The sequence below is a fragment of the Nyctereutes procyonoides genome, unplaced genomic scaffold, assembly GCF_905146905.1.
Source record: "Nyctereutes procyonoides isolate TBG_1078 unplaced genomic scaffold, NYPRO_anot_genome, whole genome shotgun sequence".
Classification (NCBI taxonomy): domain Eukaryota; kingdom Metazoa; phylum Chordata; class Mammalia; order Carnivora; family Canidae; genus Nyctereutes; species Nyctereutes procyonoides.
The window spans coordinates 6,104,752-6,132,592 of NW_026575020.1; the positions used below are offsets into that span (position 1 = coordinate 6,104,752).

General features: G+C 54.6%; 1 long non-coding RNA gene across 1 annotated transcript; it reads left to right on the forward strand.

Annotated features, from left to right (window-relative positions):
• The first annotated feature begins 15,080 nt into the window (after positions 1-15,080).
• On the forward strand, positions 15,081-25,942 carry LOC129503869 (uncharacterized). Its single transcript, XR_008663254.1, has 3 exons — positions 15,081-15,140; positions 16,330-16,437; positions 25,788-25,942. It is a non-coding gene; the product is annotated as an uncharacterized LOC129503869 (long non-coding RNA).
• The last annotated feature ends 1,899 nt before the right edge of the window (positions 25,943-27,841 follow it).

Genomic DNA, 27,841 nt, shown 5'->3' on the forward strand with positions numbered 1-27,841 from the left:
CAGGAAACAGTGGCCCCCAGCTCTCCTGGGGGAGTGGTAGGGGGTGAGATCTGAGTCTCTGAGGTCTGCCAGGAAAGGAGGATTTCAGCTGGAAGAGGCAGCTGGGGGTGGGGGATGGAGGAAAGGACTTCCTTCCCTCCCCAGAGGTTGGACAGGCAGCCAGAGAGGGACAGAGTGGTTCTCACAGGATCCAGTGGAGAGATCTCAGGTGGCTACAACTCTCCATGTTACATCTCCCTGCTGCTGGGATTTTCTCCATGGATTTGGTGGGAAAGAAAGAAGTACCACTTTTAAGACTTCACACACACACACACACACACACACACACACACACACACACACACACATATACTCTCTCCCTTCAAGCTTCTCCCTCCCTGCAGAGCTCCCCTCTATCAATGATGGCTGTTCAGGAGGGTGGCTCCTGCCTCTGTGGGAGCCTGTCTTCCCATTTCTTTCACCCCCTTTCCAGATATTTCCCAACTCAGAACCCCCAGGATCCATCCACTTTATGGGGTTGGGGACTCTCGTGAAATGAGGTGGAAAGACTATCTTCCGGACTTCAGATGGGGTGAGGACAGCTTGGGTTGGACAAGAAGAGTCACCTAAGACCAGAGGCGGAGCCTGGCCAAGAACTTTTATAGACTGTGGTACAGGAATCCCAGGACTGCAGGAGCCCACAGAGGCTGGGAATATGGCCTAGAAAGGGAGATGAGGCCTGGAGGGGAATTGAGTTGGTGGCCCCACATCTCCAACTATTTACATGAACTTAATTTTAGGGTGGTGGTAAGTTTAGGCATGTTGGCTAACAGGAACATGTCCTGGAGCAGAGGGGGACAAAAGACCAGGAAGGAGAAGGGAGATGAAACAGAATAAGACAGTTTCCCAGAGCTCTCTGAAGCTAGGAATTCTGACCTACATTGGAGAGTAGCCTGGAGACTTTACAAGGCAGTAGCCGTACAGTCCTCAGCCATAGCCAGGACCCTTGGCACTGAAGACTGGTGCTGCTGTGCACCCCTCAGCACATGTACAGTGACCAAGCTTTGCATGCCACCTCCCCCATTGAGCCTAGCACAGGGTGAGCCAGGGAGCCTTCATCCTGAACTCCTATCCGGCCCCTCCCCCTGCACCCCCAGAAATCTCTAGACTGGGGATTCCCAGTCCCTTCATTAGCTTTTCAGTAATTATCTTGTAAAGGCCCTGACAGGTCCTTCCTCTCCCCCATTTCAGAGATAGGAACACTGAGGCCTATAACAGCTAAAAGGCTCAGCAGACAGCTACCCAGCAGGCAGGAGAGAGTAGAGCGGCAGGGGACTTGGGAGGCAGAGCTGCACCCCTTCCTTCAATCCTAGGCCAAGTTGGGAGGACAGGGCCAACACAAATCCCCAGGAGAACCCAGGCGTCAGGACTGTGGCCGGCTCCAGGGAGGGGCTTCCCTGTCCCTCCCCACCTTCCAGCCCAGAAAATCAGAGTGAGGGGGAAACAAGCTGAGGAGACCACACAGGTGGAGTAAATAATGTTAATACGGGAGCATTATCACTAGGGCATTTCCTCATGGATAAATGTCTCAAATACCAAAGGATGCCTCCAAATTATAGTTAATTACAGAGTTGATTTGCATAAATTATAAGGTGAGCATACAAATTCTTTCAATCGGTTCCATATGCTTAGGTAGCAGGTCCAGTCCAAAAGATGGGAGAATCTTGGGGTGGGGGGAGTTTGGGGGGAAGAAAAAGACAGCCCTTGGCCTGGACGTGCTGGCCCACACCCCTTCCCCCAGACTTTGGATCAGTAAAGGGTAGTATGGAGACCCTGACTGGTTTTGAGAGAGAGAAACTATTAACACGACCCAGACCCCACTTGGCAGGGGACCACCTTTCCTCTTCTATTCACACCTCCGGAACAACAAAATGACAACAGCGTGCTTTCCCACCACCGATGAGGGAGGGAAAGATGAGGTAGGATTGCCAGTGGTGGGCACAACGGGGCCTGGGGCCTCCAGCTCAAGCTCCGTGCTAGGGGGTGGGACTCTGGAGTAGCCTCTGGTCTGCGGAGGGAAGGGGAGGAGTGCTGGAGGGAGCCGAAGACCAGCAGGGTGAGTGGCGCATCCAGGCCTCTTTCCTGCTCTTGGCTCCCCCAGAGCCACCCCCTCCCCCAACTGCAGTCCTTCCCAGAGCCAACCCAGATCCCAAGTTTGATGTTGCCGCAGCCTGCACCTTCCAGGTGGCTCCTCAGAGGCTCAGACTCCCAGACTTTTGTCTCCAGTGCCTGGGCCCATTTCCTCTGCCCTCGCCTCCTCCCTCACCCACTTCTAGTGACTAAGACTCTACTTCCTCCTCCAGCTCTCAGGGTTCGCCCCTTTCTCCCTCCCAGCCCCCATCCTCACCCAGAGGCCTGCATCCCTCTGGTCCTCCATCTTTCTCCTGCTTGGCCAGCCCCCCTCCCCCAGGCACCCTGTCTCCTCCATATCCCGTGGTCAACTTTGCTCTTCCCATCCACCAACAACTTTCTGCTGCCCCAGCTGCTCACCCTCCTGCTGTCAAACTTTCCTACCTCACACCACCCCACAAATCCTTACTGCACATAGTTCTCTCATTTTTTCCCCATATGCCTGTTCCAGAGACCGAAGCTACTGGGTCTCTGAGTTTACCCTTGCCTTCTCGTCCAAAAGTCAGCAAGACAGAGGGATGCATAAAGAGCCTAACACAGCTCCTGGTACTTAGTAAGTGCTTAATAAATAGGTGTTGAGTGAAGGAAGGAATTGGAAGTGGGAATGGGTCTGTGAAAATTCTAGGGAAGCGTCAACTGGGTTACAGGCATTACTTCTCTTCTGGATTATTTTTCAGGTCTCCTATGGGCTTTCTACCACTTCTTGCCCAACCACCTAAGTTGTCCTTGAAAACGAAAACAGATTAATTAGGACGCCGGGGTGGCATAGTGGTTGAGCATCTGCTCTGGGCTCAGATTGTGATCCCAGGGTCCTGGGATCGAGTCCCATATCAGGATCCCCACAGGGAGACTGCTTCTCCCTCTACCTATGTCTCTGCCTCTCTCTGTGTGTCTCTCATAAACAAATAAAATCTTTAAAAAATAATAACAGATTGATCATGCTGAAATGCCACTCCAGCTTGGCCCTCTCCATCTCAAACACCTCCAGTGGCTTCCCAGTGCTACCTGTGACATACAAAACCCCCTTTTCGGCCTCTATCGCCTTTGTAATCTCTACTTTCATTGGTCTTGTACAAACCCTCCAGCCCAGCCCAGCATGTCCAGCCACCAAACATGTCCAGCCTTCCTACTTTTTGTTCCAACTCTTTTCACCCCTGCTGCCCTACCTCTGCCTCAAGAAAATATATCAGCCTCTAGCTCCTGGCACAAAGCCTGCTTTCTCTATGAGGTCTTCTTTTATTATCACATCACTGGCTCACTCCTCTGAACTTCCCTAGTACTAATTGCCACATGCCCTGTTTCCATGGAGTTGTTTTCTTATTTTTCCTACTGGTCACTAGGCTCCTGGAGGGCAGGGACTGTCATATTCATGCCACACACTCCACCTGACTCCACCTGGCACGTTTCTCTGGGAAAAGCGAATAAGCCCCTGCTGAGTGACTTAGAAAAATATTTCCCTGGAATCAAGGGCTCCAGAAGCTCCTCAGTTGGAGAGGACAGCAGTGAGTGTGGAAGCCTGGGTCAGGTGCAAAGACACAACAGAGGCATTGAAACCCAAAGGTCGGGATCCCTGGGTGGCGCAGCGGTTTGGCGCCTGCCTTTGGCCCAGGGCGCGATCCTGGAGACCCGGGATCGAATCCCACATGGGGCCCCCGGTGCATGGAGCCTGCTTCTCCCTCTGCCTGTGTCTCTGCCTCTCTCTCTCTGTGACTATCATAAATAAATAAAAAAAAATTAAAAAAAAAAGAAACCCAAAGGTCCATGAAGGAAGTGAACCCAGCTTCCCTCTATTCACATCACCACCCACCCCCTGCCGTCCTCCCCCACCCCAGACCCTGGTTGTGTGCTTGAGATGGAGGGATCCAGCAGGATGTCTGGGACATGCAGAGCTTGAGTGAAAGCTGAAGGATGGTGAAGGGCTTGGCCTGTGAGCCTGCTTGGAACGAGCTGGAGTTTTGGGGCAAAGGGAGCAAGGACAGTGAGCAGGAGCTGGGACATTGAACTGGCTGGCCAGCAGCCATGGAGAAAAGCAGAGGCAGAAAACAACAGAATTCCCTTTGACCCTCTATGGGCAGTTAAAATCCTTACCTGGGTGGCAGGATCATGATCATGTCATGTCTCAGCTCAAAAACATTCACTAGCTCCCTATTACCTACAGGAGAAAGTCCATACCCTTCAGCCTGGAATGTAAGCCCCATCCTCCATCTGATCTCAGCCTACCTTTCCAGGCTCACCCCTCTCCCTCCCTAGGTCCCGGCCACAGGGGGCTTCTACTCCATCCTTATTGTCCACATATTTTTTTAAAAAGATGCATTTATTTATTTTAGTGGGAGAAGAAGGACAGAAGGAGAGAGAGAAATTCAAGCAGACTCCCCAATGAGTGCAGAGCCCTACTCAGGGCTGGATCTCATGACCCTGAGATCACGACCCAAGTTGAAATCAAGAGTCGGTCGCTTAACCCACTGATCCAGCCAGGTGCCCCTGTCCACATATTTTTATGACACATCCTGCTCCTTGTCTGAAATGCTCTTCTTCATTTCTCTGCCTGGGAGCTCCTATTGATCCCTTGAAGCCCAACTCGTATGTCCTCTTCCTCTATGAAGCCTCCTCCAGTTCTCCAAGTTCCCCTTTCCTATGTCCCAGAGTCCTAAAATACAGACAGCTTAATACTGATGGGTGATAGAATTAGTGGTATGTGTGTCAGACTGCGAGCCCTTTAAGAGATTGGAATTTCCTCTGGTCTTTTTCTGGTCGTCTTTGTAAACCACCACCACCCCTGCCAGCATCTCATACAGTGACTAGTACTGAGTATACAGTAAATATATGTTGCACTGGATTTATTTGCATCTTTTGCAGAGGATAAGGGGCTGCTGGCCAGTGGTTGGTGGGTTCTCTATAAATCCCTTTGTCACAGCCACCCATAGTTTGCCTGGTGGGCATCAAGATGCTGCACCAAAAGCATGCCTTGACCCTTCCTCTTTCACCCTTCCCCCACTGTGCCCAGTGCTCTTTCAGGACTCCAAGATCAGGCCGGCAGACAAGGCTCACTGAGAGGCCCCGCATCCCATGTCCTGGGCCATCAGGCACTGCCACCAACGTGCAACCAGGGTCGTCCAGAAAACCTCCAGTGGGATCCCATGAGAGAGGAATTAGAGGGGAGGGCTTGGTATCAGGACCTGGCAGGCAAAATCAGGCGGGTAGTAGGGAGGGCGGGCAGTGCCCTGGAAAGGGGGCCGGTCTCATTGTTGTGGTCTGTCTGGGAGATTCCTCCCCTTTTTAATTTGCTTCCTGATTGAGGGGTTGGCTCTGCCTGCCCAGCTCCCCCATCATTATCTGCTGCCGGTGGCTCAGGTGCTGGCGAGCCTGGCGTGGCCCCTAGGTTATTACCTGGAGCTCTGGGGGTGGCAGAGGCTGCCCCTCTGGCCGGGGTGGGGGCCTGTCTGGAATCTGCCCTGATCCTACCACCCACAGGACAGCCATCCTGATGCCTAGCATAGTGGACACCCTCAGGGGGAGGGGCTGTTTTTATGGGAGACAGCTGGTTTCGGGGAGACTTCAAAATCTGGAAGAAGGTGGGTGCCTGGGTGGCTCAGTGGTTGAGCATCTGCCTTTGGCTCAGGGCCTGATCCTGGAGTCCCGGGATCGGGTCCCACATCGGGATCCCCACAGGGAGCCTGCTTCTCCCTCTGCCTATGTCTCTGCCTCTCTGTGTGTGTCTCTCATGAGTAAATAAATAAATAATCGTTTAAAAAACTCTAGAAGAAGGTCCATCTGTAGAGCACCTACAGTATTGGTTCAGAACCTGAGACAGTTCACTCCAAATCAGAACTATTCCCCAGGCTTGAAGTTAGACATCTAGAAGGACTCTCCAGCCATGTTGAAAATGAAAGAGACGGCAGTGAAGCTTGGTGTTTTCCACTCTGAACTCTCCCTCTTCTGCGGTGTTCAGAAAGCCAAGAGTCAGAGAGGAGCTGGAGGGCCATTGAGCCAAGAGTCCATGACCAGAACCCAGAATCTAGGAACTTCCTGTGATGGGTCGCACCTCACTGGGTGCCCTGGGGCATTAGACCTCAGACCTCTGGCCAGTTGCCCTGGGGCACAGCCTAGAGACCTCCATACAGGGGAGAAGCCCTGGAAGGCTTCTCCCTCTCCCTGAGTCCCCAAAGCTCCTGCCCTTTGCCCCGTGTCTGATTGGGCCCTATGGGCTTCAAGGACAGGAGATAATATCAAGACAAACAGGAAGTGCTGAATTAGAGACATGAAGTTTGTTGTTTTAGAGGGCGCCCAGCGCCAAGCAGCGGTGCCAGGTTGGCAGCCCCGGAGCCTGGCGTCTGCTCTCCATGCAGCCAGTTGCCCCTTCACACCCTCACTCAGGACCATGGCAGGAGGGCTCCCACAGGAGGAAGGGGGCGGGGAGGCAGGGCATGCAGGGTAGGGGTTCAACAAGCGAATGTTTTCCCCTCACCAGCTGAACATCCGTAGTGTCACCTCTGATTCATACTGGACATTTAGTCACTCATTCAGCAAAAACTTTGAAGTGCCTACCCTATTCCAGGCACGTGCTGGGCACAGCCCCTTCCCTCTGTCTCTAACACACCGTACACACCGTTCACTCAAATGGAAGCTTCACAGAGGCAGGAGCTCCTGTTCACTCCACTCCTAGGACTGGAATGGTGCCTGGGACTCTAGGAGGGCTTTAGAAGTCTGTTGAGTGGATGAACAGGAGCAAGGATGGATAGGTGGAAGGAGGAAGGCAGGAAGGCAGGAACCCTTAGAATGGGTATAGCAGGGTCCCATGATTTTTCAGTCCACTGGACTTGTTAATGAGGGCATCGATGATCCACAGAGGCTCTTCTCCCCATCCTGGCTGACCCGAATGAATCTTTGAGTTTTGTTGTTTTTTAAGGTTATTTATTTATTTATTCATGAGAGGCAGAGACATAGGCAGAGGAAGAAGCAGGCTCCCTGCGGGGGGGGGGGGCGATGTGGGACTCGATCCCAGGACCCCAGGATCACACCCTGAGCCAAAGGCAGATGCTCAGCCACTGAGCCACCCAGGCGCCCCTGAATCTTTGAGTCTTGACACTTGTAGGTGGCCTTGGTCCACTTTCTTACTTGGACGCCAGCAGTGAGTTCTGCCTCTAGACTGCCATCAGAAGATGAGGAAGGAGGGCTGGTGGGGCAATGGGGGGCAGTGCATGCTGGAAAGCCCACCAGGCCCCCCCTGGGGATCGAGGTGCTCCTGGTCGCCCCAGGCCTGGGGGCTGACAGCTCTCCTGGGCCCTGGCGAGCCGCACTCTGCCCCAGCCCCCCTCTGCCCTCGGTAATGGTGCCAGGCGAGGCTTCGGGCAAGGCAGAGGCTGAACCGAGAGCCACCCCACCTGGTTCCTGTGGCTCCATCCCCCCCATCCACACCCAAGAGGTGAGATCCTGGGGCAGTTGGCATCTGATAGCCTGGCATCGACTCATGCCAACAGCTTGGAAGCTGCAGTAATTAGAAGGGAAGGGGGGGGGGAGAGGAGAGCTCGGAAAGAAACCTTCTCCTGCCTGCCGCAGGGCAAACTACTTCAAACGAATTCGTTTCGCTCTTGTGAAACTGAAGACAATTTCCTTTTCTGTCATAAAACAAATTATTGCTCATCAGGAGTGCTGGGCTAGTCTCTCTCCCCAGGGTTTGCTCCTGCTCCCAGGCAGGGCCCCCAGGTAGGCAGGAAGATGGGGAAGGTCCAGGGAGGGGGCCCAGAGTGCAGGAGAGGATTCAGTGGGGGGCACTCTGACGAGGGGTAGGAAAGAAGGTGTGGCAAGATTAATGTTCCCATCAGGAGTGAGACAGCCCTGTATCCCCCTCATCAACCTCCTCCACGGACCAGGAAAAGGCTCCCAGGACCATCTCACTGGCCCTCACCACCAGCACCGAAAGGGGTGGGGGAGATCATCCCATCCATCCTCCTGCCTCAGAGCCAGCCTGGAGGAGGCTCCACCTCCTCCCTCAGGCACCTGTTCTGTGGGGTGGAGGAGCGGGAACAGGAAAGGGGGGCCCAGAGAAGCTGAGGAACTTGCCAGAGATCACTCAGCAAATTAATTAATGGCAGATCCAGGATTAGAATCCAGTAGGTTCTCTTGCAGGCCAAGATTGCAGGATGCCTGGGGACTTGGTTAGCACTTTTTATGACTCTAGATTGCTCCAGCCAGCCCATGGCATGGCATCTGAATACTAATGTTAGACGAGTAGGGCTCAAGAAAGAGGGGACAGATGGATGGGAAGGTTCCTTCACCCTCAGCAACTGGCTTCCAAAGCAAGCCTAGGCTCTGGTGAACTCTTCCAGGGAACCTCTGCTCAGACACCCCAGAGGAGCCATCAGACTTTTTCTCTTCCCGCTCCACCCCTCCCCACAAAGTTTTGATAACTCTTCCTTTCTCTTTGCTGCCCTGCAGCATGGGCCAGACCTCAGGGGAGAGACACTTCTTATTTCTGCTTGCCCATTCTTTCTCATCACCTCCCCTGACAATCGCCCTCATCCCCTCCCTCACCTCTTCAAGCCCTGCTGTCACAGACTGTTCTCGGCGGGGGGAGCGTTTCTAATTGGGGTGGGAGGAGAGCCAAGCCCCATCCTCTGAGAACTCCTGGCTTACCTAAGCAAGACCCAGCGCACATGCCCGGAGAGATGCTGGCAGACTCTGGCTGAGAGAGTGGGGGGCGTCAGGACTGGGGAGATGGGCCAGGGCAGGAAGGAGGAGGCAAGGCCAGGGAGGGCTTCCTGGAGCAGGATTGTAGCAGGATGTGAGGACGTGTCTGGAGTAGACCATCCAAGCCGCAGAGCTCTTGGAGATGAGGAGGAAGATGGGCCCAGCTTGGGGAGGCATCATGGTGCCTGGGGAGGGACTGGGAGCCAGGACACAGGGTCAGGCAGGAAGCTGGGAGGGTCCAACAGCAGCAGCCACTTCCAGTGATGTGGAAACCAGAGTTTAAGCCAGGGTGGATGGAGAAATGTTTGGGACTGGCTGCCAGACCGGAGCAGCCAGACATCTGTAGGGAGCAAAGCGTTGGGGATGGCGTCTGAGGGCGGAAGGGAGACTGGAGAAGTCACCCTGCCCGCCTCTCTGCCCCCGGGCACACCGTTCCTTTCCCTCCCAACCCGTTGGCCAGCACTCTGTCGCTCCCAGGGAAAGTGGGGCCTACCACCTGCCCAAGAGTTTTCTTCTCTTGATAGCACCCCTAGAATTTCTCCTTGTGTCTAACCACAATTCCCCTGGTGGCCAGCGGGGGCTTGGAAAGGAGAGGGGCAGGAGGGAGACTGCAAGCAATGTGATCCGCACCCCCCCCCCCAGTGGTTTCCCCTTGGCCAGGAGAGAGACAGGGAGGAGGTGAGCAGAGGGCAGGGCTGGGAGAGGATCGTGTCAGGGCGAAGACTCTGGCTCATCGGACACGCCACGCTGGGAATCCGAGAATCCGCGGTGGGAATGGGCCGGGCTGGTAGGAACAAAGGATGAAAGGGAGGTTGTGCGGCCAGCTGGGACACCCACACCCACTGCTGACGTTCGTCAGCGCCAGTGACCTCAGCTGGCCGTCAGACCCCATCTCATTCCACGATTCCAGCAGGGTTCTCCTGCACCCAGCCCCTTAACAGGGCCTGAGAACTTAAGGCAAGTGGGTCTGCTGTCAGGACAAGCTTGGGGAGTGACCTTTCCTGAGATGGACAGGGTTAGAGGAGGGGATGCAGGAAGGTGAAGAGAAATGACAGGGCTGAGAAGGAGATGGCGGGGGGGCATGTGATGGCAGGGCCCCTTGGCTTGAGGATCAGACTACCCATGATCAAAGGTTCATGTCTAGGTAAGGATTCTGACGATGAGAGGGCAGGGCCCAGGTTAGCCTGGAAGATGGAGGATTTGGGTTAGATACTCAGAACTTCCTTGCTTTAGGGTAATAGGACCCCCGAGAGCCTGAGTGCAGGACTCCACAGACAACACGGGAAGTGTACCATTATGCATCTCCGTGCAAGGGCAGATGGCCACTTGCCCAGATAGCCAGTCAGGGAGCTCTGACTCCCCCCACTCCCCCCAGGTCCCCGGGCCCACACAGCTTCCTAGGCTTCCCAGAGAAACCTGTCACCAGCACCTCACCTGGTCCCTTGGACCAGGAGGATGTGAAAGACTGTGATGTTAGGGTGGTGGCTGCCTCCTACTTACCCCAATCTGGGGAGGGGACGGGCTCTTCGCATTTTCCTCTCCCAGCCTTGATACAAGGGGCCTGGGAAGAGAGAAGCCCTCTGACTGGGGCCCTCATCTGCTTCTAAAGAGCTCATCACCACTGGAAGCCGGAATCAGACCCTCAGGTACAGCCACACCTGCATGCTCCTCCCCTCCACCCCTCACACTTGTAGACACAGATGAATATGGCTCCTCCTGCACAGAATTTCACACAGAATCACACAGGTAAGTCCTCTGCCATCACACACACACGCATGTGTGCACACACCCCGCTTACCCACATATCTTCCTTGGTCATCACTCACTGAGGGGCTCATTCAGATCCCAGTGCAGATAGGTGCTGCAGAATCATCCACTCATACAACCACAGCAACCACTTATGCACACACAGGCACATGTACATACCCCCTCTCCTTATTTTACTGGGACATACGGTGGTCACACATACTCGCATGCTGGCACAAGACCCTCCCTCATTCCAGAGGATCCCTTTGCTCATGTGTTTCTATCACACTCTCTACTCCCACACTGTGGTCCTTGTAGTGTGCACCTGCTATGTACATTCCAGGCATGTGGCTGAAGACAGTTACAATACGGCACTTCAAGGGATTCACTTGCATGGTGAAGGGAGACTGGGACTAATTTTTTTAAAGATTTGTTTATTTTAGAGAGACAGACAAAGAGAGAGTATGAGGGGGAGGAGGGGAAGAGGGAAAGGGAGAGAGAGTCCCAAGCGGACTGTGAGGGACCATCTAGGGACTGGATCTCATGGCCTGGAGATCACGACCTGAGCTGAAACCAAGAATCAGATGTTCAACCGACTGTGCCACCCAGGCACCCCGGGAGACCGGGACTAATTTAACAGATGGTTGCAAAGCAGCGCATGAAGTGCTGAAGAGGAGTAAGCATAGAGGACTGGGGAGACCAACTCATTCTTGGGGGTCCAAAGAGCCTTCCCTCATGAAGTGACAACTTTCCCATCCTCAAATAACCCACTGCTAGAGGCTAAGTGTTGTACATACATTGTCTTATCTATTCTTCACAACCACCCCTAGAGGTAGGTATGCATATCCCCATTTTACAGGAGAGAAAACTAAGGCTTTAAAAAGTGAGCAGCAAAGTCATGCAGCTAATAAAGTAGTGCAATACAGATTCCAACTCAGAGCTGCCTGAATCAGAGCCCACGTGCTCATGGCCACCATTAAACCACCTCCGACATAGATTGGAACTTTCACACTCATGAGGCCCTCACCTGCTCCCTGGTGCCTCTCAGCATCCCTCCTAATGCTACTCAGACTCTCTAATTCCCATCCCTAGGTCAGGTACACACGCAGGCCCACCCTCTGGCCTCTGCTCTCGGGCACCCTCCTTCCCAGAAGACAGGGCCACTTGTCACAGAGGAGCCATAATTGGCAGGTGCTGAGGCTGCCGCCAGAGCTTTAGAACTTTTAGAACGAGCAGAAGGGAGGGAGGAGAAGGGTTCCTGAGGCAGGGGGCTTGGGAGCTGGGACGGGGGAAGAGGGAGGGGCTGGCTCCAGTGCCCTCTCCTCTGCTCTGCAGGTGTAATTAGCCCTGGCAGATGAAAGGGCGTCTTTGAAAGCGGGTGAGATCCTTGTCTGTCAGCAGGGCGCTCTGGGTGGCATCGGCAGCTTATCCTGAAACCACACACGGCACCAGAGCCGGGCTGTCTGGGTGCTGCCCGGGAGGCGGAGAGGCGGACACCAGAGGTGTGGGCCCTGGACTCCCCACTCCCCAATATCTCAGCCCTGAGCACCCTGTCTCTTGGGGCAGGAGCCTCTCAGAACAGAGAATCCTTCAGAGTCTGATGATGCCAATCCTGTCGGCTGCTGCCCCATCTCTGGGGCCCGAGGGGATGGGTACTCCCTCCCCTCCCCCACCAAGCTGGACAGGAGGCCAAGGACAATGGCTCTAGGCAGTCCTTTCATCCTGAGATCTCAAAGCGCCATCTAATTAACCCCGCCCAGGTCGGGGACTTCCTCTGGAGTCCCTTTGGAGGGGTGTGGCTCTGGGACTGGCAGTTCCCAGATCCCAGCTTGGATAGGAGCCCCAAGAGGACAAGGTCTTCCAGAATGCTCATCCTATTTGGGACCTGGAAAACTAGAGGACCGGCAAAATGGGGGTGCTGATACCAAATTCTGAAAGAGGGGTGACAGAGGATTTCAAGGGAGCCTAAGTTTGAGACCCAAAGGGGATAGTCTCTGCTACATCCCATTTTTCCCCTCCTAGATGGGTTCAAACTCAAGCAAAGGGTGAACCCTACAACCATGCGGGGTGAAAGAGGCCAGACACAAGACTATGCAGTACATGTCTCCACTTAGATGAAGGTCAAAAATAGGCAAAAAACAAACAAACCAACAAAACCAAAAAAACCTAATCTATGTTCTTTGAAGACAGAGATTCCATTACCCTTGGGGGGCGGGGTTTAGTTCAGAAGGGGGCACAGTCCGGGCTTTGGGACAGCAGTAATGTTCTCTTCCTTGAGCTGAGTGCTGGTTACCCAGGTATGTTCACTTAGTGAAAGTTCACTCCATATCTGGCTTAGACTATTTTTGTAGGTCATGTACTTATGACACTTTTCTGTTTGCATGTCACGGTTCATTAAATGTTCACATTAAATTTTTTACACATCAAACCAAAATTTTATTTTATGATTCCTTTAAGGGGCTTTCACAACTGTCTCCTTCCTCAGCTGGAAGATCATAGGGGTCACTCCAGAAGGAAGACCTGGGGAGGCCAGATTCCTGGAAAATTTCTTGACTACGTGTGTGCAGGTAAGAAGGGGGGCATGCAAAGCTGTACAGAGTCAACACATTGGCATAGGATCCTGCACCCCATTCCCTACTACCCCTCCCCAACACTCACACAAACACGCTAATCAGCTCTACTTTGCTGAAAGCCAATGGATGCTTTGATGCCAAAGGAGCCAATGAGATTGCCGGAATCCCTGCTGGCCTCTGCCCCACCCCCTCTATCTGCTCCTGAAATCCGTTCCCAGTCAGGTCCCACCCTCTCCACCCCCCACCCATGGTCAGCTCTGTCCCTTTCATCTCCCTCCTTGGCTTCAGGGCCTAAAAGAGTTAGCTGGGGAGAGGTGGAGGGGTGTTTGTGAAGGAGCCTTTGGTCCCCACCTCATCAAATGACATCCTTGCTTCTTTGTCCTTCTTAGACCCTGGAGGAGGGCAAGAAGCATATGGCATTCCTCCACTGCCACTTCGGGAGAGGGCTTTGAGCTGGACCTTTGGGACTGCTTCCCGATAACAGAGATGTTAAGAAATCCTTGGAGAGAGTGAGAATAGAACCAGGAGAGAGATGAAGGTTGCTTTGAATGCTGACCTGCCTAGAGATGAGATCTCCTTCCAGGGTCCTAGGCTTGCTGATGGTCCACTGCAACGAACCCCTCAACCAAGCAGGAACACAACGAAAGTGCTTGCTCTTGAATTGCATCTCCAGCTGGAAGGGATCCTAAATGTCTGGGTTTCCTAGCTGGTGCCCCACAACCCCCAGCCATACCAGATACTGAAACTCTGCCTATGTTATGTGATCTCAGGAGGGATTCACCCTTTCCTGTTTTGAACTCAGTGGCTGTTCCACTGGCGACCTGATCTCCACCGGTTTGCCTGGGTCTCCGTAATCCAGCCTTAGAGCTCACCTTCTCTAGCTTTCTGGCAGATTCCAGCACTCCCAACTCATCTTTTCTAAGTAGCTCCCCTACAACGTGCTGAGAAGAGAGGCTTGTCCTCTTCCTACCTTTCTTCTACTGGGCAGAGTCCAGAACCTTCTCAAGTATTCCCAAGAATCTGTGTTTGTTTTGTTTACTAATTGCATCAGAAGCACCCAGGACAATGTCTGGCACATAGTAGGAGCTCTAAAAACACTTATTGTTTGATGAATGTCTTTTATGTTTGGGAAGTCCCTCCAGAGGTCCATCCTACATCCCTAACGCCTCCACTTATTTATTTATTTTTTTAAAACTTTATTTATTTGAGTCATCTCCACCAAAGTGGGGCTTGGACTCCCGTCTGGGGAGATCAAGAATTGCTTGCTCTTCCAACTGAGTCAGCCAGGTGCCCCAACACCCACTTCCCCCAGTTGCTGCCATTTACATTTTCAATTGTCCTGTCCCTGGAGGGGTCCCCTGCCATCAATATGACTGAGCACCTACTGTGTACAAACCTTTGTGATATGCGACTCTCTTCATAATTTGTCTTGGCTTCTCACTGTCCTCCTGCCTCCCCTCCAGCCTTTATGCAACTTCGGTGGATCTATTCTCTAAAAGTTACCCAAGATTTAATAAACTGTAACAAGAAAAAAAAGGTTTGCTAGATCTGTTTGTCCATTCTATTTCTTTTTTTGTCTCCATTTAAGAGAAACGAAAACCTCTCCATTCCTCTGTCCCTTTGTCTCTGTGTGCCTCTGGGTCTCTGGGCAGCCTTCTCTATGGCCCCCGGTCTCTGCTTCTTTGCTGAAAGTCTCCACCTTTATCTCTGGGAGTGTCTCTCTGTTTCTTCCTTGGTGCGTGGGTGTGTCTCAGGCTCCCTGGCTAGCTCTCTCTTCTCCATCTCCCTTACAACAAATAGGTAAACAGGTGGCTGAGAAATAGGCATAGGGAAAAAAGGAAGAAGAAGAAGAAGAAGAAGAAGAAGAAGAAGAAGAAGAAGAAGAAGAAAGAAGAAGAAGAAGAAGAAGAAGAAGAAGAAGAAGAAGAAGAAGAAGAAGAAGAAGAAGACAGTGTTTTCTCCCAGGTATCAGGGTCGCAGGTAGCTCCAACCCTAACTGGGGACAAGTCCCGACAGGTGCAACTCCTGTCCAGATGTTGCGCAACGCGAGGCGCGTGCCCGGAGCCCAATCCTGAGTCTGGTTCCCCGGGCTGAGGATGGGGGGTGGAGGGGTGGGGGGTCTTCAGATCAGAAATATTCTTTCAGGTCCCCAGCCTGTCCGGGAAACAGATACCCCCACCCCCACCCCCACCGCCACTGGCTCTGCTCCTGCCCACCTCGGCTTGGCTTGGCTCGCGGGGGGCCGTAGGGGACGGCCAAGCGGTGGCTTGCCGGAAGAGGACAGTTTGGGACCCGGGAGGGGAGTTCCCAGCGTCTGGGCCGTGGGGGGGAGCTGCAGGCCGGCGGGGTGAGTAAGGCCCAGCGGACGCAGGAGGCTCAGTGGCGGCGGCGGCGGCGATGGGGAGGAGGGTAATTATGCAGGGAGGCTCTCGCCACAGCACGTCCCCACAAATGAGAGGCCCCGGGCCCCAGACACCACACAACAAAGCAGGAGGCAATTATTTGGCTCCAGTGGGAGGGGACAGCCCTTCGCCGGCCCACTGCCGCTGAGCCCCCGGCCTCCGCTGAGGGCGCTGGGGTGGGGGTGACGGCCGATCTCCCCAGCCCCCTGTGAGCCTGAGCCGGGGAGGGCCCGGGGGACTCCCGCTGGGTCACCCTCAGAGGGGGTCCAGGTTGAGGAAGGCAGAGCGGTAGGAGGCCCGGGGCATGATTAGAGCCATCCCTCAGCCCGCCAGGAGCCTCCCACCAGGCCTCAGGGAGGCCTCGTGGACACCCCACAGGAGCGAAGCCAGGAGGGCCCCGGGCGCCTGGGGAGTGGGGAAGGCGCTTTGTTGGTCCTGGGGAAGCCAGTGGCCAACATCTGAACCCCCTCCCGCCTCCCTTCCTTGGCTGTGGCCACACAACTGGCAACCAGGATGCTCAGGCAGGTGGGGAAACCACAGAGGAGGGAGCAGGAGCCAGGGAGATTCCAGAGCACGTGGCCAGTCCTGGAATTCACACAATTGATATGCAAATAAGCCCAAATTTTGTCCTCTTTCCCGCCCACCCACCCCAAAATCTTCAGATGGGCCCCTGTGGAAGTAGAGCAAGCCTGATCAGCTGGAGGGGACCCCCCCAAGCCTCTGCTGGCCTCCCTCATCCTCTCCCTCTCCAGCCACCCAGGTTTGCTTCAGGAAAACTACTAGCAAGTCCTACCCAAAATGTTGGATTCATGTGGGACCTTCCTGCAAAGGACTTTCCCTCCTTGATGAAAGAGCCCAAGGTACAGATGGAGAAAAAGAGGCCTGAAGAGATTCAGGTACTTTCCCCTGTTCTGACAAAACACCTGGAGGATGGCAAGGCTCCTGGAACCTTCTGACAACAGCCCTAGGTTATCAGCATGCCAGCTGGGGGAGGAGAATAGAGCTGCTGGCCCAGTAGCCCTAAAATCTGCTCTCTGGTCTCAGTTCTGCCCCTAACTCACTGGGTCACCTCAACCCGGTCACTTCTCTTCTCCAAGCTTCAGTGTCCCTGAATGTTAAGTGGCCATGTCTGGAAAAGAAGGTTCTTCCAGATGTGGAGTCCTCTTTTTGCTCCGCAGCCATCCAGTGTTGCTGCCCAGAGGCTTCTGAGCCAACTGTCTCCTTTGTCCTTACCAGCTCTACCCTTGCTGTTGCAGACCAACCCAGGATGAACCCCTGACTCCTGTCTTTCTCCATTTTCAAAATCTCACTTGAAATCCACCTGAGGGAGCCTCCTCTGATTAATTCTGCTCAACTAATTGCTCCTTTCTGTTGGGGCCCCCTCCATCTATGAAAGGCTCAGCATTCATAACTGTCTCTTATGTTTGCCCTTGCTGGGATGTTGCTGAAAGAGCTTCTAAGTAATTTTGAGAACATATATAGTGTCCCATTGTGCCCCCACCCAACCCCAGGATGGAGACAGGGATTGTGTCTCTTCCATAAGACTGAGGGCTTCCCCAGCACCTGGGTTGTATCACTGGGACAGAGAGCCCCCATTAGGGTGGGACCGAGTCTCTGCCTCAGATTAGGGTGGGACTGTGTCTCTGCCATCAGATTAGGACTTTTCCCCAGGTTGAGGACTCGGTCTCCTCTATCTGCCACCCCTGGATTTGGCAGGAGCCATCTGACAGTGGGCTGGCCACTGGGGACCAGACAGGCCCTTCCCCAGGTCTTCCCTGGCTGGTCTCTCATTTCTTAGCTTCCCCTTCAGCCCCGGACCACAGCCAGGGTAGTTGCATTTGTCATCACCCTCCTGCCAGGGGTGGTTCTGCCTCTTTCTTCCTCAGGAAACTCTGTTCCCAGTCGGCCTCATCCTCCTCTCTCGGCCTCCTGCCTCCTTCATCCCTCTCCATCCCTCTCCAGGGCCCCAGGGCAAGTATTAAGTATTTGCCATATGCCTACTGGCACATTCCTGGGGCTGGCTCCAGGCTCTGGGGGAGGCCTGGGAGCCCTGCTCAGCTGCCCATCACCACCAGGGCTGCCTCACTATCCCTGGAATGCCCGGGTCCCTCCCTCTCTCCTTTCCCAGGGGCCCTGGAATCTGCAATGCTGGGGTCCTGGGAGTTCTAGACTGCTCTCTCCACTCTAGAGCTGGAAAGGCTATCAGAATAAGCCTGAGCATCCTCTTGGAGCCACAGGCAGCTTCCTGTGTGTCCCTCCCCCACACCTCTGTCACCACCCCTGGGAGCTCCTCACTTGGGAACCCTAAGGGTTTATATGGATTTGCGTTCTATATGGATTGGCCCAGCCCCAGCAAATGAATGCAAATGCGATGCAGGCCAGCTGCAAAGAGGCAGCAGCACTGGAGGGGCCCTGACGCAAGGAGAGGACTCCTCATCTGGAAGAGATTCTCCTTTCTTTTCAGAGATGCTAATTTGATGCTCAGGGAAACTGAGGCTGAGAGAGAAGAAATGACTTATTCATGCATTCCTGTCTGGGATGCCTAGTCCTTTGGGAAACCCTAGGAGCCACTGACCTAAGTTGTGCAATAGGTGTGCTCTCTTCTTCCCCCAGATCTCATGTACCTGTGGCTCTTCTTCCACAGTTCCATTACTTTCCTCCTCGATGCTTTTCACGATGCTTTTCACGCTCCCTGCCCCCTGCCACTTCTTTTCCTCACTCCCTTGCTCCCTGAGTGTGGGTGATAGAGGTTATGGCTCCTGTGGCCTCTGAGGAGAGCTGAGAGCCCTCACCTGCCCTAGTGAGAGCTCCTCACCAACTTAAAGTCCCTAGCATTCCAGTATTTGCAGGAGTGCCAGTGATAAGACAGATGTGTTCAGCTTAAAGACCTGTGACACTGGGGGGTCTGGCTGACAGATTCTGGCATTACCACCTCCTCTGAGAGCAGGAACTTGGGACCCCTCCCCCACTCCAGTAGGTAGATTTGGGGTTGCTGGAGAGGCCAGGAAAGAAGGCCTGGTGCAAAAGGAGGGGTAGTCAACCATCTAGAAATACATTCAATCAATGCATTTTTTTAAAAGAGTTTATTTATTTATTCATAGAGACAGAGAGAGAGAGAGGGGCAGAGACACAGGCAGAGGGAGAAGCAGGCTCCATGCAGGGAGCCTGACGTGGGACTTGATCCAGAGTCTCCAGGATTGCGCCCTGGGCTGCAGGCGGCCCTAAACCGCTGAGTCACTGGGGCTGCCCAATGGATGTTTATGGAACACTTACTATGTTCCAGGCACTAACTGGGTGCTGGGGTCGGGGAAGAGAACGAGAGAGCCTGCCCTCAGACAGCGCAAGGGGGCAGTTCTCAAGCATGGACTGTACCAGCATCACCTGGGATACTCATGGCAATGAGAGGTCCCTCTTCATTCAGTAAGTCTGTGGGGCCCAGGAATGTGCGTTTAGATGAGCATTTCTCTTTCTCTTTACCTGTGATGTTGATGCAGGTGGTCTGGGGAACCATACTTTTAAAAGTGCTGGTGGCTTGTCCTGCATTGTAAGAACAGCCTGGAGCACTCACAGAGCTCTGGGGAGGATCGGGGAGGAGGATGCTGAGAGGAGAGTGAGCTGGGATAGCAGGAGAGAGGCAGGGTCTCCCCTCATCACTGTGGAGCAGGCCTGCCTCCCTCTTCTGATGCCTCCTCTCACAGACTAGGAGTCCACACACTCAGGCCCCCCAGCACCTCCTTGATTCCTACCCCTCACCTCCCAGTCCATAAAGGGTGAGCACTGGTGGGGAGGGGAGGCAGAGACCCCTTCGGCCACGCTCCCCACACTGTCTACCTGGTCTCAGAGGGGCTCCTGGACTCAGTGTCCAGGCTACAGAGTGAGGGGCCAAGAGGTAGGGATTGGAGGAAGGGAAACACAGGGTGAGACCAAGGCGAAGAAGGAGGTTGTCCCACCCCCTCCCCCCCAGCGCCTGCGTTTGATGCCGGGGGTGCTGAGACATCTCCTCTCCCGGAAACCGAGGCCAGACAGATAAACACAGATGGAGGGAGAGACTCAGCTGCTTTATTTATGGGCCTGGTGACAGGCCCTCTCCTGTCTCAGAGTCCCTAATCTACCAGGCGGAAGAGGCATCCCACCCCCTCACTACCCTCTTCCCTCCCTCCTGAGACTGGGGCTCAGCCAGGCTCCGAGCCTTCCCCCGCCAGTCAGGCACAGGCCTGTGTGCCAGCTCCTGGGGGCTGGGAGAGGGTATCCAGGGGCTCGCCCTCAACAAAACAGAACACACATCCTACTCCTTGCCCTCCCCACCACGTCCCACTGTGTCTACACGGGCCATCAGGAGCCCTTGGCTCTGCAAGGAGACCCACCCCCATGAAGGTGCCTGGGGACAGTAGGATGGGCTAGATGCCACCTCAGAGGGTCCTTCCCACCAAGAGGTTGGACAGTTCAAGTGTCTTGACTTGGGAAGTGCCTGAGGAGAACCTCTGGGCTGGCTCCACATGGGCCTATCCAGAGCAGGGGTTGTTGGGCGTTCCCTGAGGTCCCTGTAGGGTCAGACCCAGAGCTGAAGGCTCCTTGCCCCTGCAGTGCTTCCCTCTAAGGAATTCCCGCTCATGGCAGTTAGCACCCACACAGAGGGGGCTCTGGGGACCCATGTTAATTCCTCCTTCTAGCCACTTTTGCCTTCTCCCCACCCACCCTGACGCACACACCCTGGCATCCTCTTACGAAGAGTTCATTCCACTGTGGCTATCAGAGTGGGATCCAACAGTGGCCAGGCCTCCCATCAGCTGAGAAACCTGGATTTCTCCAACTCCCTGCCCTGTGCCCAGCTACACAGCCCCTTCGTTCTGTCCCTTTTATCTAGGTGTACCCCAAATCTGGGTAGGGGGGAGAAGTAACCCAGCCTTCCAGGGAGGCTCCCAGGTCAGAGGTCAGAGAGCAGCGAAAGGGCAGGAAAAGAGGGAGGTCAGGGAGGGGTCAAATCCCTACCTGGCGATGGCTTTGAGGTTGGACACAAGGAGACTTTAAAGCCCCAGAAGTTCAGGGATTTGGCTCATGGCATCAGAGGGCTGGCTCCCTGACTCACAGAGGCCAGACATGGACTTGTTCAACTTGCCTCTCTCTCTCTTTTTCATTTAAGTGACTTTGGTTCATCCGTGGGCCAGGGAGGAATTTCACCAAAATGACACGTTTCCCCTCCCCCTTCCATTTCAGCTGGTTCCCTGGTTTCCTGCCTGTCCTCCAGCCCTCCCCTTGTCCTGCTAGCATCCTCCTCCCCCTGGGGAAAAAGGGCGACTTGGGATCCTACCTCAGAGGTACTTATTTACTGTGAAGTCCCAGGCAGTTTCTTTTTTGGATAAATAGGCATGGCTTAAGGATAAATGGCATTCACTGGACTCTTCCCCCTAAATCTACTTCATGTTCTCTTCTGGGAGCTTCTCCCCACTGACTGCACTCAGTCTGCACCCTAGAGGGCCCTCCCAGTCTCTGAGCCCCACCTCAAGCATTCGATCCATTTGCTGTTGTCTGCTCTTGTTTCTGGACTCTTGATGAACCAGGGACCTGCTCTTTCTCCCCTGTTGGTCTGGGAGATCTTTGTGCTCAAGAACCGTGTCTCCCCTATCTAACCAACAGCTCCTTGAAGGGGTCGCCTTCTGGATCTACTTCCAGCACAGGGCAGAGGCCCCTGCCTGCTGGTGGGGGGTCGTGGTGGAGAGGAAGGAAGGCACATTCAGTTCTCCACTCCTTAAACAGGTCACTGCAAAGGTGAGTCCAGGGAGCAAAGGGAGCAACAGGGGAAATCTTCCTACTTTGGCAACTTGTAAGTTGAAACTGAAAAGAAGAGAGGAAGAAGAGAGTGTTTTTCCCCAAGGTTCTCCCAAGAGCTTCAGAGCCTTCCTCCAGCCTCACCCCCCTAGTCCACTTGCTTCCCCCCTTGAGGACCAAGACAGAGGACAGTAGGGTCTGTCCCATCGCTTCCGTAATTGCATGGCGCTCCCTCCTCCTCCCACTGGCCTGACGGAGGGCCCTGGCTACCTGTCAAATGTCAGTCTGCTCAGCCCCACCCAGGGTCCTTACTCAGGGCAGAACCAGCTGAGGAGGCAGTGCCTCCTCTTTCTCAAAGCAGCTGCCAATCCCGAGACCCCCTTCTCCCTGAGGACAGGTGGTGTCGATATGCAAAGTGGCTTGCGGACCACTCTGAATTCAGGAGTGTGTCTCTACCCGTGACAGGAAAGATGAATGTGTGCTCAGCCTGGGTATGTTTTCACCTTCTCCTGTCCTATCCCCTCCCTCAGGTGATTTGGGGACCCAGGGTCCGGGAGAGATGCTGGAATTCCATTCTGATTTCTGATGGGTGGAAAGCTGCTGTCTTCCCTCGTGCCAGCTGCCCCCAAAGCTAAGAAGAGCTCTCGTCTAGTATGGGCCAGGCTTGCACATCTTCCTTCCTTCCTTTCTTCTTTTCTTCCTTTCTTCCTCCCTCCCTCCCTCCCTCCCTTCCTTCCTTTCTTCTTTCTTTAAGGTTCTATTTATTTACCTGACAGAGAAAAAGAGAGAGCACAAGCAGGTGGAGCAGAAGGCAGAGGGGGGAGAAGCAAAGCAGACTCCCCACTGAGCAGAGACCCCGATGTGGGGCTCAATCCTAGGGACCCTGAGATTATGACCTGAGCCAAAGACAGATGCTTAACTGACTGGGCCACCCAGGTGCCCCCATTTTCTTTTTAATCTTCACAATAACCGCTGAGGTGGGTCCTATTATTACCCCCACTTTACAGATGGGAAAATGAAGGCCATGACAGAGTGCTGTGCTTCCTGCCCCGAAGGCAGCCTACTTTGGCTTAGAGCCAGTCTCTGTTGTCTGGACAGCAGCAGTGACCTACTGTGGATAAAGCTCTGCTCTGGGCAACTGAGGGAAAGAGCCAGAGCACAAATGAGGTGTGTCTTTCTCTTGAAAAGACAGCTTCTGGAGGAGTTTTCAGTCTGATGGAAGAGGCAAGACCACTGTCCCCACCTCTGGAGCTGCCTGCCAGGCTGAGAGAGGTGTCTGATTGGTACTAAGTAAAAATCAGCAATTCCCCTGACCCTCCATGCCAACATCCTGGGTGGCACCACCAGAGGTCTCCACGACCACATCTGTATCCTAAGTAGGAGCCTATCTCCTGCTGACCCTGTCCTGGGAAGAAACAGGGATGGGATTCCTCTTCTCTGAGTTGCTGGAGCAAAGGACAAGAGAAAAACCCTTTGCCAGGACACCTGGTGGATCAGTCGGTTAAGCATCTGCCTTTGGCTCAGGTCTCCATCCCGGGGTCCTGGGATCAAGCCCTGTGTCAGGCTCCCTGCATGTCCCTCTGCCTGCTGCTCCCCCTGCTTGTGATCTCTCTCTCTCGCAAATAAATAAATAAAATCTTTAAAAAAAGAAAAAAAAAAGAAGACCCCTTTCTGAGGCTGAAGGACTCTTGTTGAACCTAAAGGCCTGCTGACTTCCAGGGCTGAGGACCTCCCTGGGAGGGAAATTCTCCTGATGGCATTGGGGCTCCCCCAGCCAGAAGTAGGGGGATGGCTGGCATGAACTCTGACAGCATCTTGGAATTCCTTGCTATCCCATTTCCTCTTTATCCCGGCCAAGCTCCGAGGATTATGGCAGTGTGGGCAATAAAAAGTGCCTAATTGGTTGTTGTCCAGCCGAGGCTGCTCCCGCGGGGGCGGGAAACCGGCCGAGTCAGTTTCACTTTTGCTAGTGCCCAGCTTCCTGATGGTTGCTGGGTGCTAGCGGAAGCAGGGCACCCAGTGGTTGCCAGTAGCTAGTCCCTGATGCTGCTTCCAGGTGGGTGTGCCCCAGGAGGCAGAGGGCCCCCAGAGAGGACCAGGGCTGCTCTTGCCCCGAGCAAAGTGGACACACTCCTATGGGCCTCCGTGGGAGTCTGGAGGAGGTGCAGAGGATGCCCTCTGTGCTCTACTCTACTTCTGCATGAGAGGCCATTAGATGCAGAGCACTGGCGCTGGAGCCAGCCGACTTAGGTTGGGATCCTGACTGGGCCCCATTATCCAGTCGGATGATCCTGGGCAAATTCCTTAAACTGGCTATGCCTCAGCTTTCTCATCTGTAAAGTGGGGCTAAGTACACAGGGAGTGCTTAGAGAAGTGCCTGGCATGTAGTGAGTGCTCAATGAAAAGGGCAGCCAGGAGCTCGATCTTGGCCTGGCGATGGACGTGGGGAGATGGTAGACAAGTCAGACTGAATCTGGACATGGTGGGAATCGGGGAAGAGGGTGGTGAGATGACTTCCGGGGCCAAGAATCTGGTCTCCTGATGTCTTCTCTTCTGGCAGTGAGAATCCCTGCAAGCCAGCCAGGAGGGCCCGTGAGACCTTGGAGTGGAAAGTTCTCTGCCCCTAGCAGAGCCCTCTCTCTACCTCCCACCTTGCCTCTCCCGATCTTCAGCAGGAGGGAGAGCCACTCTTCCCTTTCCAGCTCTGAGTCTAGGAATGGCAGAGCCAATCACAGGGTCCTCACCTTCCTGGCCAACCTGCTCTGTCCCCTGCATCCTTTTCCCCAGGGAGCCTTCCACCAGATTGTCCCTTCCGCTGGAACCAGCCACCCTACTTCCTCTGTAGCTCTCACCTTGTCCTCTTTCCCCAGCCACCAATTCCCAGGCTCCAGCCCATCCTTCCTCTAGTTGCCCCAGCCCTGGGACACCCTGGAACCCTGCAACCTGAGGCCCTTTTCTCTGCCCCGTCTAGCTGAGTGTCCAGGGTCCCCCATTAGACTGGGAAGTTAAGAACTGTGTTTTACCACTGAATCTACTGGATCATGCAAGTCATGTGTGGCCCTCCACGTCTCAGGCACTATTACTCCCTTGCCCATTCCTCCGGCTCCCCATTTTGATCCAGGAAAGTGGCACAGTCACTGGGCTGCCTGCCACTCTGACTGTACCCGGGGGCTTGGCAGACAGACAGCCACCTGTCTTAGGAGGCTCAGGTGAATGCCAGCAGGCAGTGGAGGCCGAGGCCTCCCCACCAGAGACCCATAGAAACCCCTCCAGGGCTGGATGCTGTCAGAACAGACCATTTGGTTACCAGGTCCAAACCCAGCCAGGCAGTGGCTGATGCTGAGGAGCAAAGTGGGACACTCCAGAAACCCCTTCATCCAACTGCTGCCCTCAGAACTCCTTTAGCCTTTTTCCTGCCCCTGTTCTGCTGTCTGCCATCCCTTAAGTGTGTGTGTGTGTGTGTGTGTGTGTGAGTTGCTTATGGGTGGGGGGTGGGGGGAGGAGCGCTGCTTGGCCCCTAGGGGGGGCAGCTGAGATTTATGGGACTGGATTTTTACAGGCTGGGGAGAGGCCCCAGGCAGGAGCTGTGGAGCCCAACAGAGGAGCAAACGAATAAAAACCTCCCGACTTGAAAGCTGAGCAGCAGGCACCCCCAGGCCTGTGGGTGGTGAGAGATTTACAGCTCTTGCACAAGGCCTGGAGGGGGCCTGGGGAGCTGCTAGGACACTTCAGAGCCAGAATAATTCCCCACCAAGGCCTTCACCTTTCTCCTCTAGGAAAAAAAATTACTCACCAATAGAACAGGTTGGAGCTGCCAGAACGATGGTTATCGCTGTGGGGACCCCGCCCCACCTGGAGACTAGGTGACTCCCAGCTTCCTCCCCCACCCCGACTCTCCTTTCTGCCCCCAGGTCAGGGAGAGGTGCCTGGGGCCAGGTGGGGGGAGCAAGGGGGGTGACTTCCAGAAGATGCCTCCTCCTGCAGGTAGGGACGCTAGCGTTCCCATGGCCCCTTGTCCCAGGAAGTGGGGGCAGGAGGGGATGGCAGGTTCCAGCCCATTCTGGAAGAGCCCCAAGATTTAAGGAACACTTTCAGAGTATGTATGAGGGGTAGCAGCCTTCCCTGAAGGCAGAAAAAGAATGGCACAATAAGGACACAAAAACACAGAAAGCTCAGTGGCCCTGTGCTTGGTGGCCATCTTTCCTTTAAGCCAATGAACCAGAGGCTGAGTGGGGGCTCTCATGAGCAGAAGGTGCCCAGGCCAACCCTACCCTCAGTTCTTGCCCACCAGACTCAGCTGCCAATTTTCCCTCAGGCCTGACACCGGGGCTCCTTTCCTGGCCCAGGAGAGAATTGTCTCATAATCAATGGCCCTGTGTCTCGGGCTTGACATCACTGGGGGGCAGCTCAACTGGTTTAAGGGTGTGTTTCTGCTTCCTTACAGGCTCTGGACCCGACACCCCATCACCCTAGCGACCCCCCACATCCCCTGCACCTTCATGGAGAAGCCCTGAAACTCAGCTGGGTGGAGGAGGAGTGCCCTGCTAACCACTTAAAAGGGCCCGGGGTAAGCATCCTGGGACAGGTGAGGAGCTAGAGTCTGAGCTGGGCGGGAGGGTGGGGGCTGCCCGAAGCTGGAAGCTCTGGGCCTGGGGCCTGCAGTACCATAGGCAGAACGGGGAGGCAGCTCCGGGGAAGGCTGACCCACCCTCTCTGCAGTCTGGCCTTCCCCTCCCTACTCCTAAGTCCAGCCTCCCAAGACTAGAGCTGGCGCTGAGACAGCCAACTGAGTAATGTCTCTGGTGCCCAGCCAGGTGGGCACAGACTTGCCCAGTGCCAGGCCCCACCCTGAGTGGTCGGCCTGCCAGTACTCCCCAGGAACAGGCCCGAGGCACCAGCGGGGAAGTGGTTGGGGTAGAAGGTGGGTAGGAAGAGTAGTTACTAGCCTCTCCTTCTGTCCTTTCTCCCGCTGATTGGCAAGCAGGGAAGGGAAGGAAGACCAACTTGAGGTCAGCCTTCCTGGGGCTGAGAGGCAGTCAGAGAAAAGTGGCTTTGCTCCCTCGGTCCTCAACCCCCCACCGCCACCCCCACTCCCCTGGCCACCAGCTTCAGACTATAGGCTCAAGGAGGAGTGGGCCGGGCTGGTCAGGACCTGCCTCCAGCCTGCCTTCCTCCCCAGCAGGTCGGGGGAAATTACTCTCCTGGTACTGCTTTTTATTTTTTGAAGCCAGATCAAAGGTGGGACCCAGCTGGGAGCCCTAGTAAAATCTCAGCAATGTGGAGCCTTCAGAGTTTCAGCCTAGGGAACCTGGAGCTGTGGGAGGGATGGGCCCTGGCGGCAGGGGGCAGGGGCGAGACAGGAGTCAGGAGTGGAGCTGGGAGGTCGAAGCCTGTCAAGGACCAGTGACTTGAAGAACCCCGCCGAGGCTGTGGCTGCGGTCAGCTTGGTTTCCACAGCCACTCTCTCCAACCGGGGACCCACCCACGTATGTATAGCTCCCAATCCCAGCGTCCAAGCCAACTGGAACGGTGTTCAGATTAGCCAAATGTCATCCCACATTTACTTCACTGCACTTTTCCATCACCTGCTCCGGGGCATTATTTTGTGTAGTCAGGAAGCTTTGAGATTAGATAACCATGTTCCCTCCTGCTGAAAAAAAAAAAAAAAAAAAAAAAAAAAAAAAAAGCACATTCCCCCTTTCCATGCCTGACTTGAGACAAGAAGAAAAGCATCTTCATATTTCTTTTATACTTTCTTGGTGAGAACTTGAAACTCATTCAGTCCCGTGTGCCCAGCACTGTCTCTCTCTGCGTCCCCTTGCTCCTGTCTGCAGTGTCTTCTTTGTGCAGGTCAAATTGCCATTCTGGTTCGGGGAGGCCTTCCTCCTCTCTTCTTTCTGGAATCACAGTGCCATCCCCCTTATCCTAGCTGGAAGGGGTGAGTAGGATTCCTCACCCAAACTGGTTCTCAGGGTGAATGTGTGTCTGGCACCATCGCTGGGGACATGTTGTGTGGGCACCCGGACACCCCCTCATCTCTTCCCCCCTGAGTCCTGAATCTGAAGAGTCTTGGTCCTGACTGGCACCCAAGGTGTATCCAACAGAACAGACAGACATTTCCCCGGAGCCTTGGCTGGCCCTGAGAAGCCCTCCAAGGTTACATGGATGCCCTCCTCGTCACCCCAGGCAACAATCCTTTGCCCCAGTTTCAGTTGCTCCCAGATGTTGAGGTCCGTGACAAGGCGGAAGGATGGACAGTGTGTGTGCACATGTGGGTGTGTGCACAAGTGCGTACACGGGCACACACACCTAGATGGGCCTGGATATAGAGCAGAAACAAGGAGAGTGCCCCTCTACAAATTCTGCTCCCGCTGATGCACTGTGTGACCTCACCCAACTCCATCACCTTCTTGGAGCCTCGGTTTCCCCTGGCCATAAAATATGGGGTTAATTGTCCCTCCCAGGGAAGCTAGGAGGGTTAATTGGGCAATGGCTCTG